The sequence below is a fragment of the Pongo pygmaeus genome, chromosome 5, assembly GCF_028885625.2.
Source record: "Pongo pygmaeus isolate AG05252 chromosome 5, NHGRI_mPonPyg2-v2.0_pri, whole genome shotgun sequence".
Lineage (NCBI taxonomy): Eukaryota > Metazoa > Chordata > Mammalia > Primates > Hominidae > Pongo > Pongo pygmaeus.
This window is the reverse complement of record NC_072378.2, coordinates 164,428,355-164,444,089: the sequence shown is the minus strand read 5'-3', so window position 1 is coordinate 164,444,089 and position 15,735 is coordinate 164,428,355. Positions and strand designations below refer to the sequence as shown.

At 49.3% G+C, this 15,735-nt stretch overlaps 1 long non-coding RNA gene across 2 annotated transcripts in view; it reads right to left on the bottom strand.

The window, feature by feature from the left end:
* LOC129039358 (uncharacterized) overlaps positions 1-3,125 on the bottom strand; it is a 51,789-nt gene extending 48,664 nt beyond the window's left edge. For both annotated transcript variants that reach the window (XR_008503312.2, XR_008503313.2), the window contains exon 1: positions 3,005-3,125. This is a non-coding gene — a long non-coding RNA (uncharacterized LOC129039358). The remainder of the gene's footprint in view (positions 1-3,004) is intronic.
* Between the last annotated feature and the right edge of the window lie 12,610 nt (positions 3,126-15,735).

The following is a 15,735-nucleotide window of genomic DNA, read 5'->3' as shown; positions in this document are numbered from 1 at the left end:
TAAAAATGGGAACTTTGGGCCAAGTGCGGTGGCTCACGCCTGTAATCCCAGCACTTTGGGAGGCCGAGGTGGGCAGATCACAAGGTCAGGAGATGGAGACCATCCTGGCTAACATAGTGAAACCCCATCTCTACTAAAAATACAAAACAATTAGCCGGGTGTGGTGGCGGCTGCCTGTAGTCCCAACTACTCTGGAGGCTGAGACAGGAGAATGGCGTGAACCCGGGAGGCAGGGCTTGCAGTGAGCTGAGATCGTGCCACTGCACTCCAGCCTGGGTGACAGAGCGAGACTCTGTCCCAAAAAAAAAAGGTACTTTGGGCTGGGCGTGGTGGCTCATGCCTGTAATCCCAGCACTTTGGGAGGCCAAGGCAGGTGGATCACGAGGTCAGGAGATCAAGACTATCCTGGCGAATATGGTGAAACCCCATTTCTACTAAAAAAATAAAAATAAAAAAATTAGCCAGGTGTGGTGGCAGGCACCTGTAGTCCCAGCTACTAGGGATGCTGAGGCAGGAGAATGGCATGAACCCAGGAGGTGGAGCTTGCAGTGAGCCGAGATCGTGCCACTGCACTCCAGTCTGGGTGACAGAGTGAGACTCCATCTCAAAAAAGGGTACTTTGGACACAAGCACTCACAGGGAGAACACCAAGTGAAGATGAAGGCTAAGATGAGGGCAATGGGCACAGGCACACAAGCCAAGGATCACCCAAGGCTACCACCAGAAGCCAGAGGAGAGGCCTGGAACAGATTCTGCCTCACAGCCTTGCAAGGAACCAGCCCTGCTGACACCTTGATCCTGGACTTCAGCCTCCTGAATGGCGACAGTAAACTGCTGTTAATTCAGCCACCCAGTCTGTGGTTCTTCATGACAGCTGACCTAGCAGACACATTTGCCTTAACGCATTTCTATCCTACTCTGTAAAGACAAGTTTTTGGAAGTATTCCTTGGGCCTCAATTTCCTGTCTGGTCAGTTATCTTCACTGAATTCAAGGAACAGAAGTTTTCTTGTCTTCTAGGTACTAGAAGGTCTATTGCAGGTCTGCTATGACTCACACCACAGCAGCCATTGCAGGCAACGGCTCCAATCTATTCACTTCTCACCACTGCTGTCAAGGCCTTGTTCATAGAACCGCTTTCACAAAATTTACACAACCACCACCATACATGGTTAGTACCATTTTTCTCACTTTGCAAATGAGAATACCAAGGCTCAGAGAAGTTAAGGATTTTTCCCAAGATCAGACAAGTGTGAGAGCTGCCATTGAAACCCAGACTGTCTGATTCCAGAGCTGGCATTTCTCCCACTTCCAGTCCTAACTGCAGACTGACTCCACTCAGAGGCAGGTCTCCCCTCAGCCCTCTAGAGGGGCTGCCTGTTCCACCCCTGGATGCTGAAAAGACGTCTTTCCAGCCTGGTGCCATGACTCATGCCTGTAATCCCAGCACTTTGGGAGGCCAAGGTGGGGAGATCACCTGAGGTCAGGAGTTCAAGACTAGCCTGGCCAACATGACAAAACTCCATCTCTACCAAAAAATACAAAAAAGTTAGCCTGGCATGGTGGTGTGCACCTGTAGTCCCAGCTACTCGGGAGCCTGAGGTGGGAGAATCACTTGAACCTGGGAGGTGGAGGTTGCAGTGAGCTGAGATCACACCACTGCACTCTAGCCTGGGTGACAGAGCGAGACTCCATCAGAAAGAAAGAAAGAGAGAGAGAGAGAAAGAAAGGAAAAGATGTCTTTCTTCTCTGTTCCGTCCTGGCTCTGGAGGTTATTTCTCACCTGCTGTGCCTCCTCGGCTTCTCGCTGTTACCCATCAACTTCCCAAGGACCCATTCCAAACCCCCTGAAATAACTGAGGCGTCCTCCACGATCCTGCTCCTGCCTAAGCTTTCAATCTCTCTCTCTTCACTGGCAGCCCCGTTCTTCTACCTCTGATCCCTCCAACCATTCTGCAAACCACGCAATTCCCCACACAGCCCATGCTCTCCAACCTCTCTGCCTTTGCTCCTGCTGTGCGGGGCCACCCTTTCTCATTCTGACCTCAGCTGGAAAAATTCCTCCCATCTTCTGATTCTGATTTAAATGTCCACCTGGAGGGAAGAGACCCTTCATATTCTCTGTTGTATTCTCATTTACTTGACATTTCAGACAAGTGTGGCCCTCTCCACGCCCAGCCTCTGGTGATGTGGCAACGGTTGAGACCAAGCTCCTGACCCACAGAACCAATGTCCTGGTGAGGGAGAGAGAGGCCGGAGCCACACTAGTGCCTGCCATGGAGTGTTTTTGCTGAATGCTGCTCTTGGTGGGATATTTGACTTTATGAAGGAAACCTAGACTCCTTCCTAAAGCCTGCCTTCTTATATTAGGGGAAGTATGGCAAAGGCTACGTATGTAATCCAAGTGTGCAATGAAATGGGCCTGGATCAAGTAGCCTGAGTGTGCAGGCCTTTTCTCTAGCTTCTGTGCAAAGGGAGCACGCAGGTGGCAGCACGCAGCTTGAATAGCAAAAGGTGAAAAGCTCAGGTCCGCAACAGAGCGAAGGCTGCGAGGAAGGCGGCGCGTCGGGAGTGCAGGCCCAGCGAAGGCCACGAGGAAACGCAGGCCTGAGCTGGCAGATCCGTCTTTACAGAGAAGCTAGAAATCTGAATTGTGTTGCCCAGGCTGGAGTGCAGTGGCACAATCTTGGCTCACTGCAACCTCCGCCTCCCGGGCTCAGGCAATTCTAGTGCTTCAGCCTCCCAAGTAGCTGGCATTACAGGCGTATGCCACCAGCCTGGCTAATTTTTATACTTTTAGTAGAGACATGGTTTTGCCATGTTGGCCAGGCTGGTCTCAAACTCCTGGCCTCCAGTGATCCGCCTGCCTCAGCCTCCCAAAGTGCTGGGATTACGAGCGTGAGCCACCACACCCAGCCAGCAGTAGTCGAATTTTTAAATATGTCTCCAGATATCACAACCGAATATTACTCTAGCCCTAAGTTGGCCCGAGGACAATCAGTCACCCTTCATTTGGGGATCATCGCCTCCTCCTCTCCTTTGTTCAGTGCTCCATCTGGCCTTTCTCTCCTGCCTTCCAGGGACTGCTCCACCGCAGGGATACGTTGTTTAGGTTCATTTTATTGTGAGGCATTTCTGACACCTGGGTCCCATGGAAACGCCCTGGAGAACAGAGACCAGGGCTGGACATCCCTGGCTGCCACGGTGGGCGGGGCCGCACAGGCCCGAATTCCTGCCTGGATTAGTGGCTGCAGGGAGGGAGGAGCTCCAGCAGGAGGAGGTGGGAGGGAGAGAGGAGTCTGAAGGGCAGGAAGAAAAGCTGCTGCTGTTTGGGTGTGCCGTTCCCGCGGAGGTGACCGCAGCCGAGTAGCAATGTGTTAAATGAGGTTGACAATGTGTGAAGTGGAAAATGTCACCAGCAGAAGAGAGACACCGTGAACTTTAGTTTTGATTTAAATTAATGGGAACTCAAGGAGAGAAAATCCTTCCAGTGTTCCAAGAACAGCCACAAGGTTACAAGTGTGGGCCCGCCTGAGTAGGCGGCTGCCTGGGTGTGATAGATTCACCCACACGCACCTCGTGTTTACTTGCCGACGACAGTGAAATATTTAGACACATAAATACTTCAATTATGGGGATGTCATCCGACTACCAAGCTTTGGGTTCCACTGTGACAAACTCGAACCTTTTTTCTCCCTTTCCCTTTTTGCAGCCATGGCCTGGAGGAGCACAGGCGGATGTGGCACTCACAGCAAGGAAGGCGCAGCCGCGGGAAGCCTGGGGCACCTGGCGCGTGCCGTGTTGAGGCTTGTGGTGCGGCGAAAAATCAGCAGAACAGTCAGAGGGAGGAAACCCCAGACGGCAATGAGAGAATGAATTGCTTCCAGAGGAAACTACCCACGGCCTCTTCGCAGCATGTGCTGGGCCAGGCATTTGCGAGCGGGGACTCTGGCCTCTGTGGGATGAAGGGGTGCCAGGCTGTGGGAGGGAGGCTGTGATGATGGCCCAGCTTGCGCACGTGCCCTCCTGCCTCACACGCGGCGCTGTCAAGCGACCCAACTACAACACAACAAAGCGCGCCTGCTCGGTTCCTTCCCTCATTCATTCTCCAGAGCACCAGGCTCCCAGAGCACCCAGCACGAATGGCTTGGAGCGAAGTCTTGGCAGGCAGTTGAACACGGGAATCTGGACTTCAGGCAGTCAGCCCACGAGAAGTCCTGGTTGAAGAGAAGCCGAATGGATGGGAGGACAGGGAGAGAGGCAGGTTTGAGGGATTGCCATGGTGCAGGAAAGTCCCCACGGCCACCATGAGGGATGGGAGACAGCTGCGGAGCAAGAACTGATTAGCATCGCCTTAAGAATCCAGAGGAGTACAGAGGTAGATGAGGAGTTGCGAGGAGAATTAGCATCCTTAACTAAGAGACATAAGTGTAATGGGAGCCAAGACGGTCCTAAGTGGCTCATCCCAGGCTGCTTTGCAATAACGTGAGTGTTAAATATGCACCAAAAAGGAGGGGGCAGAAAAAGGAAACCTATAAATAAAGCAAGTGTGGGTATTAGAAATAGATGACGCGTGTGCATTTATATACAGCTAACTCTCAGGTTTGTTTTCAAACAGACACATGACCATTTTTTAAAAATTGATATGTTAAGCCTCATTGCAATGCTATTAGAATTCCAGGGAAACTGCCTTCTGTGCTCAGGGTAATGGCAAACACATCTCTTCCTCTTATCAGGGGAGGTTTGCGATGGTGGCATCGCCCTTCTCTGATAAGGGTGCTAGGGCTCCATGGAGCCAGCCATCTCTGAATTTCAAAGCAAATATTAATTGCTTTTTGCCTGTGTAGGGTTTATTTTCCCAACCAGATTGTAAGTCCTTTAAGACAGAGAAGAATCCTGCTCCTCCTAACATCCTCCCCGCTCCTAGCTAATGAAACCTCTTAAGCATTTGCTAGTAAACCGCTCTATGGACCAACCGTGGCAATGTGCCCACCCTATGCGCTTTGCAGCCCTGACAGTGAAGAAAAAGCCATTTTGATGTCTGTGAGCTATCAAGAAGGCAGGCACTGTCAATGGGTGACAGGAATGCATAAGCACAGCTTTTTGAAAGGGGGAAAGTATTTTGAGAACTAGATATTAATAACAGGTAACTCACAATGCATGCTCCCCAAGGCTATTCCAAGCAGATTCTACAAGGAGGATCACTATTAAGAGATATGAATGGTATTTATTTTGTCTTGCTCTAGCCCTCCCCTGAACCTGCAGGGCTTCCACCCTCCCCCAAAATTCTTTGGTGTCCCAGCGGGGACATATCTATAAACCAGCTCTGCGGGTGCCCACAGGGCCTGCCTGCCTCCTCTGCCTTGTTGGCCTCCACTGGGGTGATCTGCAGCAGTGACATCCCCCGGCCCCTAACCCCATCTGTTCCCCTCGTACCTGCGAGATCTCTGGTTCTACTTCCTCTGGAGGACACTACCTCTCCATGCTTCCGGAGCAGCCAGTCCCATCCCCCAGTGCGGCCCAGCTCCCACCACGCTTGTTGTGGGAGCCACTTTGGGCAGGTGCTGTGCTCCAGGACAGGCTGCCAGCCCTGCTGGAGCCCCCACCCTCAGCCAGCTGAGAGCAGGCCTCTCTGCCACTTAGCACTGTGGCTGTAGGAGGAGTCCCTGCAAGGCTGCCCAGGCCCTCCTGCCCCATCAAGGTCTCGGGAGGCCGTTCTTTGCCTTTGATTTTGCTGCAGCCTCCCTGGTTTGTGTGCTGAGAGTGAGGAGTGGCTGGGCCACCGGGAGAGACGCTGCAAGCCCACACTCAGAGCCCCTGCCTCCTTTCCTCCACTCTCATGTCCTGACATTTCTCAAGCTTCCCACCTTTTTAATTTGTTAGGTTTGTTTTCAGGGTGCTCTGCAGGTCCTTAGGCCCAAAAAGCCACAGGGAAGCACGCTCAGGTCCCCCAGGTGGGTCTGAACCTTTCAGTGAACACCACTTGGGTTCAAACTTAGACCCACCCATGCTGGCTGCATTCCTAGGACAAGAACAGCTTGGGACATGCTGCACACCCATGACCTCATTCTGTTCTCACCACCATCCAGGGAAGCCAGCGGTGTTCTTATTCTCCTTTCACAGGCGAGCAAACTGAAAACCAGAGGAGCCCAGAAGCTGGCCCAGGGTGACACAGCTCGAAGAGCTAATGAAGACTGAAGTCCAGACCTCTGCTTACTTAATTTTGTTCTCTGATGGACAGAGGTGAAAAGGGTGCACACGTCTCCACAGCCAGGACCAAAAAAGCCATGCAGCGTGGTCATCGTGGCTCCTGTCTGCTTGTTGGTGGCAATGGGACCATAATCCTGATTGATGCTCCCCAGACAGAATGGACCCATGAGAACCAGAGGTTTGCAGCCCCCGACCCGCTCCAAGCTGAGGCACAGGAAGAGCGTCCCAGTGAACGGTGACCACTTTGAAGCAACCCAGGGGACAAAGCTGAGCGGGAGTTTATGGTCCAGAAAAGTACAGGTTCTGTTCAGGAACATGAAGATTGGACCCCACGTCCCCCATGTTCCTCCCTGGTTTCCTCTCCCAGGTGAACACACCTACGGTGCTCAGGGTCACCGAGTCAGACCTGCATGCTGCCAGCCAAGCCTTGGTCTCTGGGAGCAACCCTAAGGCACTCCCTCGTGGACAACATCTCTATCCCTCTGCATTTTAGCTTCAAAGCTCACCACACATACAAATGGGATACATAGCTCTTCAAACCTTTAAAATAATAACCATCACAGAGCAATTTTTCTTCCTTGAACTCTGAATATGAAACCTTCATGCTTTGTTTCTTCAGAGGTATTAAGATGGAGGGATAAGAGCATGCACTGTTTTGTTTTGGCTTTTTTTTAAGCTTGCTGGAAAATCACACGACTTACTTGTTTTACCTAGAAATTTTCTGAATTTTTAAAGAGAATATTCCCAATTGCAAAACCATCTCTATGAAGACAGCAGTGTTCAGTTTTCCCTCCCATAAGCTGGGGAAGCCCCTCCTGTTCCTGGACCTGATGCCCTCAATCAGGGTGGGGCTCACCTGAGAAATGGCACAAGTGTCCAGACACCAAGTCCTGAGGCAAAACTGAAGCACACGACTCGGGGGGTTCCCAGGCAGAACTTTCTAGACTGTTCTTAACACTCCTGGCCAAGATGGGTAGCATTTGATTTATTATGCAACAGTAAGTAAATGCTCAGTCAAGAGGGAAACAATTTTCAAAATGTAATATGAATACTCCACAGGGCTCATGTCAACATTTAGAACAGGATGACACCGTAGAGGGGACCTTGTCTGCACCTGATACGGTTTGGCTGTGTCCCCACCCAAATCTCATCTTGAATTGTAGCTTCCATAACTCCCACGTGTCACAGGGGAGAGCCAGTGAGGGCAGACCTTTCCCATGCCGTTCTCATGATAGTGACTAAGTCTCATGAGATCTGGTGGTTTTATAAAGGGGAGTCCCTACCCAAACTATCTGGCCTGCTGCCATGTAAGACGTGACTTTGCTGCTCATTCACCTTCCACCATGATTGTGAGGCCTCCCCAGTCATGTGGAACTGTGAGTCAAACCTCTTCCCTTTATAAATTACCCAGTCTTGGGTATGTCTTTAATAGCAGTGTGAGAACAGACTAATACAGCACTCCATTTTCAGGAAATTTCAAATATCCTATCCAGAACTCTGCAGCCAGCACAGCGGCAAGAACACAGTTCCTAACTCACTCCCAGTGTGGGGGCTGCCAACCCTGCAGGCAAACTGTCCCTGCAAGGAAGATGACCATCCCTCAGAATACTGGAAAATGGGAAATAGAAAAAGACAAAAAATAGAAATAGATCCAAATTAAACAGACCATGATGATGATAGTTATGTACTGAACACCATCCATGTGTCAGGCACTGGGATAGGGATTTATACACATTAAATAATGGAATCATGCCAGGAGCGGTGGCTCACACCTGTAATCTCAGCACTTTGGGACACTGAGACAGGAGGATCTCCTGAGGCCAGGAGTTCAAAACCAGCCTGGGCAGCATAGCAAAACCCCATCTCTACAAGGAAATAAAATCGATCAGCCAGGCATGGTGATGTGTGCCTGTAGTCCCAGCTACTCAGAAGGCTGAGATGAGAGGATCCCTTGAGCCCAGGAGTTCGAGGCTGCAGTGAGCTATGATTGCACCACTGCACTCTAGCCTGGGTGACAGAACAGGACCCTGTCTCAAAAAAAAAAAAAAAAAAAGAAAAAACAAGAAAAGAAATCTTCACTCTGACCTTATTATCTATTTGTTCCATGTTTTATAAATGACAAAACCAAGGTGCAAAGAGGTGAAATCAAATGGCCCAAAGTCATCCGTTTACTGGAGGACAGAGCTAAGGTTCTAGCCCAGGTCTTTCCATTACGTCATTAAGTCTTCTTGGGCCAAAAGCCCTGAGCCCGCTGAGTGACAGTGTTGCTTGTATATAGCTTCTCTCCTGTCGTCACCTTCTGGCCCATACACAATTTAATCAGAAAAGACAACATTCTTGCCTGATGAGAGCGTACCAGCATGAAAACAAGAGACAGACACGGCAGATCTAGCACATGCCCCTGTGGCTGCTGACAGCTCCTGCATAGCTCTGCACATAGATCACCCACGTAGGTCATCACAAGTCACTCTCAGAGGCTTCTCAAAGCCTGGGTCATGCCCATCACCAAAGCAGTCCTGCACTCCCAGGAGGCCCAGGCTCCCTGCAAGCCTGCTCTATCCAGAAGCTATTTATTTTGCAGCCAATAAAAGGAAACATGCTCCAGAGTTTAAGCTCCAGATCCTAGAGTCCCACTGGAGAAGCCTCACTTTAAAATTAAGTGTAGCTGAAATGCCAGTACAATGTAGCCCATTTAAAAGATCAGTTTTAGTCACACCACTTTTAAATGAATTTTCTTATGTCCAGTGTGGTAGAGGTCAAACACAGCTGATTTAAATACTGCCTGTGGCCAAGATTAGTAAAACCTTATTAATGCATGCTCTATTCATTTGGAAGTTGTTTATGTATGTAGACACATAACCTGGGCAGAACCAGATTGACATCTGCCTTTGAACTATCTTTGAAAAAGGAATTTACTAAGCATGCAGTATAATTAATATTGCACAGAAAATGCCCAATTTAAATGCTCCCATTCAATCACTCTCATTTATTCATTAAATAGTTGCCTAAAGACATCTGTCTCTTACTGTTTTGTTACTCTAGTATCAGAATACTATGCATTCTTTAAACCAATACAAAATGTAATTCCTTTGTAAAATTTCAACTATGATTTTTCACTGGCTGTTTTTGTTCTCTAAATCTAATAGAGAGTTTCCAGGGGAAGTTCAAACGACGACGAGACAAGGCTCACAGCGTAAGGCAGCCAGGATGGAGGCGCAGTGGAGGCCCTGACGCCCTCGGGTCGGGGAAGGTGGAGAGAGGCATCTGAGCTGGGACTCTAACCAGGAGACCCCACCATGAAGCCGCAGGGATGGGGCTGAGTTGTTCCTAGCACACGCGAGGATACAGTCTCTGTTTGTTCTAGATGGCTGGGAAATACCCACCGAGCTTCCACCAACTGATCAGAGCTCCTTTCCAAGCTGATGGCTGGATGACATTTTGCTCAACCTTTCTAACAAACATGGGGGTGAGTACCACAGTTTGCCTGAAAAACTACATTTCACTAAAAAAAAAAAAAAAAAAAAAAAAAAAAAAAATAGGTGGGGGGAATTATTTTGGAGGCTTCAGCAAATGACACTAATCACCACCATCCCAAAGCACAACAAATACAAATTAGAACTGGAAGTTGTAAGTCTGGGGAGACTTGGTGGCTTTGCTGACTGACTCTCTGCCCGCGTGTCGTACGCCCCGCGGTGCAGGAGGACGGCTGCTGAGGCACATGTCTGCGGGCCCGACATGGCTACTCTCCACACCCATCCCAGCTGCGCCCCTGGCAGAGTGGGGCCGTGCAGCTCACCCGGCAGGACCCCTTCAGTGCAAGGAAAGGAGGCCTTCTTGGGTTTCTTCAAGGAAATGGAAACCATCTGGAACCATCCCTGAAAAGTTGGGAGGGTGCCTGCCCACCTCCTTGGGGCCCCGCACGGCACAAGCCGCCCCCTCTGCACTCCACCTGCTCGGCTCCGTGTTCCTTCCTTACACACCAGGTGTCCTCAGGACCTGCAGCACCCAGGATGGTGCCCTAAGCCGGACCTCCCAAAACCCACATGCTTAAGTTCCGGCCCAGTAAGGCCCTCAGAATGGGGCTGCATGTGGGGACAGGCAGATTTACTGAGGTCACCGAGGGAGGATGAGGCCACTAGGGTAGCGGGCCCTAATCCAACCTCAGTAGTGTCCTTACGAAAGGGGACATGTGGACACAGAGACGGGCACGCATGGAGGGAAAACGATGAGACGCAGGGGAGAGGCAAGGAGGGAGGCCTCAGGAGAAACCCACCCTGCCAACTCCTTGATCTGGGACTTCCAGCCTCCAGAACTGTGGGAAAATAATTTTCTGTTGTTTAAGGTGCCCAGTCTGTGGTATTTGCTATGGAAGCCCCACGCCGAAGACACCTTCCTTCCAGAATGTTTGCTTCAGAGCCTCAGCAACTGGGTCTCAGTTTCCAGCTTCCTGAAAGAAGCAGCTGATGGCCCCATACAGAGGTGGCCTGGCCCCACAGAGGAGGATCAGAGCTGGCTGGGCCATGGCTGGCCTGGCTTTGGGTCAGGGGCTCCCCAACCCTCAGTCAGCTCAGGGTCGAGGAGGGCAGGGTCACGATGCCCAGAACCCAGGTGCCCAGGCTCACCTCAGTGCAGGGTTTGGGGACCCAAGTCCCCTGAGGACAGGCAAGACTGAGCAGGCCTGGGACGGACGTCCCTAGGTGGACACCACTAGCCACTAAACACAACTGCCTGCTTCCTGAGGATGATGTAGCCAGATTCAGATGGGTACATTGCTACTACGGCCATATTAAGTGAGACAGGATTCAACTTCAAGCGTTTATACTAACATTAAAGAAAGCACTGCCTGAAAGGAGAAGGGCGGTTAACCTGAGACTGGGGCATTGTGGACACAGAGTCAGTGTTTAATGGGGACAGATGTCAGTTTGGGAAGATGAGTATGTTCTGGAGATGGGGGTAGGGACAATTGCCCAAAGATTTGAATGTACTTAATGCCACCAAACTGTACACGTACAAACAGCCAACATCATTAAGTTTTACGCTATGGATATTTTACCACAATAAAAAATAAAATAAATTTCGAGGGGTATGCAACATGATGAAGATGAAGCTTTCATCCCTGAGTCCTATTTAACTGGTTTTATTGGGGACATCCCCTTCATACCACTTGTCAGAGTCTCTTAAGCTCACAGAGGGCTACTCTTCCAGTCTTAAGTACCATCTGCTGAATGACAAGCTCTGAGCCAATTACGAAAACTCCAGGCAATCAAGAGGTACTAGAGAGAACACGCCCAAGGGGCTCCTGAGATGAACTAAAGAAAAATCCAACGAGTGGCTGCAAGTGACCCCGCAGTCCAGCCCAACATCTTGTGATCTGAATCCAGCAGGGTCAGTGCCAGGACACAGGTGAAGGCAGACCAAATGCCTTCACTCACCCCTTGAGCTCAGGATACCAAGATAATAATTTTCATTTATATGAGGTTACATACTTCTCAGTAATAATATCCTCCTAAGCTATTTTTCTGGTTTAGAATCCTAGAAATTTTACCTTCATGGGGCAATTGAAATGGGACGGTTAAAATAGAAAGGTTGCCAAATGCATAATTCATTTGCAGTCACAAAGATAAAACAGCCTGGTTCTCTCCTCCATCCTCCATCCCCTTAGGAAGCAGAGGTTGGGAAAAGGTGTCAAATGTGTTCTGCGCAGAGATACTTAGAAATAAAGAGGAGAGAAAAATCAATACGTCTTTCCTCTCATCATCCAATCCCCAGCAATGGAGACAAGAAAAGGGGATGAGAGGAAGGGTGGGATGTGGGTGAGTTTGGAGTCTGGGGCTGAGGCAGCACTGGCCCAGATGCATAGAGAAGGATGACTGCTACGAGGTCAGAACATGGGGGACAGGACCCCTCAGATGGAGTGAGGGGGTGGAGGGCCCACCCCGCCCAGTGTGCAGGGTGGTGAGAGGCATGGCAGGTCAGGGGGAAACGCAGCCGTGCCAGGGGAGGAGCAGGCAGCGCTTTCAAAGGAGGCTTTTGGACGCCGGTGGAAGAAGAGGAGAGTTTTCCATCACAGGCTTTGCTGGGTCCCATGGACGGTGTCGGTGTGTGTCACTGTATTCTGCATCATTTTCCACCTAATGTGTAGACGTATATTTGTGTGATTCCGTTGGGTTGGTCTGGCTTCCTGAAGTTGGTGCTGCTCTATCTTATTTTGGAAAGAATTTCTCATTTACAATGAAAAAGAAAAAGCTCTCCTCCTAGCAGACCCTCCTAGGGGAGGACGTGCAAAGTGAACGTGAGTGCAGGCCCTGCGGGTCCTCTGCTCCCAGATGCCATCGCTTCTGGCATGGTGTCAGGACTCGGGCGCGGAGTGGCTGGGCCTCTCCAACTTGCCTATGGCCCTGATTTGCAGGCTAGGGTGAGGGTGCCTCAGAAGGACGCTGACGGGGCATCTGTGGGAGCAGCCACAGCTCAGCCACACTCTCCTATGCCTCCAAACTCCAATTTGAATAAAATCTCCCAAACAAGCACGTTCACGCAGAAGGGAAGCCCGGCGCTGCAAAGGATCTGATAAGCAAAGAAATTCTGAGCTAGGAGTAGGCTCAGCCACTGGAGATGTCCCTGGGGCCTTTCGGCAGGGACTCAGGGGCAGAATGTGTGGTGAGCAGCTGCGGGAAGGCAGGGGTGTGGGCTGGAGCCAACACCATGGCTGAGGGCAGAAAGGGACCTGGTCACGCTCCCAGGAGGGGACGGGCACCTCGAAGGAGTACCCAGAGGAAGAGTGACAAGCTCCAGAGGGAGCTTGGTGGGCACTTGGGCCCCCGCAGCTGGCTGTGTCTTGAGGAGCATCCGTCTGGTCTCACAAACTCAGCATCCTTAACAACAGAATTTAAATTGCATCAAAAGTAAGGGAGAGGACTTAAAAATAATAATACAAGTGGCACATGCCTGTACTCCCAGCTACTTGGGAGGCTGATGTGGGAGGATCGCCTGGGCCCAGGAGATGAAGCCCAGCCTGAGCTACACAGTGAGACCCCACCTCTAAAAATCATCATCATCATATGACAGTAATACACTGTGCTATCAAAGTGCAGAGAAATGGACATTCTCACACAAAATGGTGAAAATATCTCAAGTTTTTTTGATGTACAGTAGCAATATATACTTGGTGGGAAAAAAAAGCTTAAAAGTGTTCTACCATTTGATCCCATAATTTCATCTCTAGGAATTTATCCTAAAGAAAAGTCAGAGACTCACAGTCAGCACATACGGGGAGAGTAATTAAGTCATAATTACCATGCTGCAAATTTGGAAACAAGAAAGAAATATTAGCCTGCCATTAAAGAATGGGTCATTGAGAAATATTTAAAGGCACGGAAAAGGGCTTATGATATAAAAAGTTAACTGCAAAATATAAAACTGTTTACGCAGTGTGGCCTCAAGTTTATGTAAATGTACACTACTCCTTCTATGATAAAAACACAACTAGAAAACAGACTGGAAGCAAATAAAGAAATTAAATGTTAATGACATCTCTGGAGAGGTGGATTACAGACTGATATTTATTTTTCATCTATTTCATGTTTCAGCATTGCCTAAAATTCCCACAGTGTGTTTTGTATCCCTTTAATCATGGAGACACAATGCTGTATTAAAAAAGGGAAAATGAGTCCCATTCCCCTCTGCGTTGAGTTGAAACCTAGGCTGTGGAAAGTGAAGACAGAGAGCTCTCTCCGGCCGCACCTGGGAGCTGCAACCCTCCTTTTAAATGTGCCAACGCGAGTTTAGCCCAGTACCTGGCATGGAAGATGCCGGACACAAATGAATTCCTCCCCCTCCCAGCCTCTTCCCTGCCCGCCGTTCCCATCTCTTCCTCAAGTACTCAGATGCAAGTCCCCACGAGCTTCCCCTGAAGTGGGTCAGAGGGTAGAGTCTACAGTCATGAACCTTCTGTCTCTGATCCTCACATTCTCCAGCTTGGAAGAGAAGCTCCTCAGCCTGAGCCTGCCCCAAGTGGTGAGATGGGAAGCGTGACCAGCGCAAAGCCAGAAGAGGCAGGCGTGGACTCCAAGGCAGCTGGCAGCACCCACGTGGCCTGCCCTAAAGAACCCGGTGGGATGCTGGCACCCACTCCTCTCTCCACGAGAGAGAATGGACTTCTCTTGACTTCCCAGAGGGGAGCAGTACTGAGATCAAACCTTCTGGCTCCTTTCTCCCCTAGAATTCTCTCATCCCCTCAGGAAGAAGAGAGGAGAGATAATTAACAAAAATGACCAGTAAATGCCAAAACAGAATGCAGCCTCCTCAGCTGGGCCCACATGAACAGGGTCTGCAGGCTGGCTGGGCCCGAGCTCTTGCCAGCCCTGCATTTCACAGTGTGCACCAGACAAGCAAGGCTGGCACCCACCCACGGAGAGTCAAGGAGCAGCAAGCTCTCCACAGGCCCCAGGTCTGAGCTGCATTCTCCTACCCACCTTCCTATTAGTAAAGTTTCTAATCTGATCTGTAACTAGTGTATATCTTTGTGTTTAAACCTTGTAAGTCAGAACTACTAAGAGAAAGAAGGATAAGTTGCAGGAATCAATCACATATATATTTAAAATATTCCTGCTGAATAGCAGGAATGACAGTATGTACAGCATATAAGAAGCATAACAAGAAGTTTAAAAGGATAGGAGTTTGACAAAATGATTCTTAAATACACTCAGATGTCTCTTATGCACCCAGCTAGTAAAGATTCTGAAGAATGGAATCTGGGCAGCGTCCTTGCAGTGGGCCCAGCAGGTTTCCAAAACATCTGATTGCTGCTAACAAATAGCCTTTTAGCAAATTAAGTGTCAGTGAATCAGAAGCTTATGGATCATGTGCTAGCTGAAACAAACAAAGGCTGCAAAATTTATAAGAAAAGGTGCTTGGCAAACTCATTTTAGTTTGTTGAACCCAAGCATTAGAAAAATAGTTCGATTAATTTTGCCAACTCAAAACCCTGCCAATTTTCTAATGTCCCTAAGTATTTACCAGCATTTTTCCAAACTGAATTTCCTATCCATATTTCTAAATGTTCTTGGCCATTCTGCTGGTAATTATTTGGAGTGCTTTATATGCACAGCAATAGTACTCCTCATTCTTTGAGAATTAATCCAATGTCATACTAACTTTTGCACAGTTTTACAGTTCGCAAAATTCTTTCAAGAATATCACTTCACTTCATACTCACGGCATTACCCTGGGAGACATATATCATCTTCCCTTCCAGGGATAAAGAAACAAAGGCTCAGAGAGGTTAAATGATTTCCTCAAAGCTACATAACCAGAAAAATGCAAGAACACAAATTAAAGTCCAGGTCTCCTAATCCCAAATCTACACCATGGAATCAAGTGTGTATTGAGTTTAATACTGCTTTCAGCAAGCCCTTCCAAAGAGGTAAATCTGTGAGGCACTTCACTTGCTAGAAGAACAGAAGCAGTCTGAGAAAACAGAACAGACCCCACAGGAGTCAGGATAGAAGACTTGGGTCTCCAAGCAATT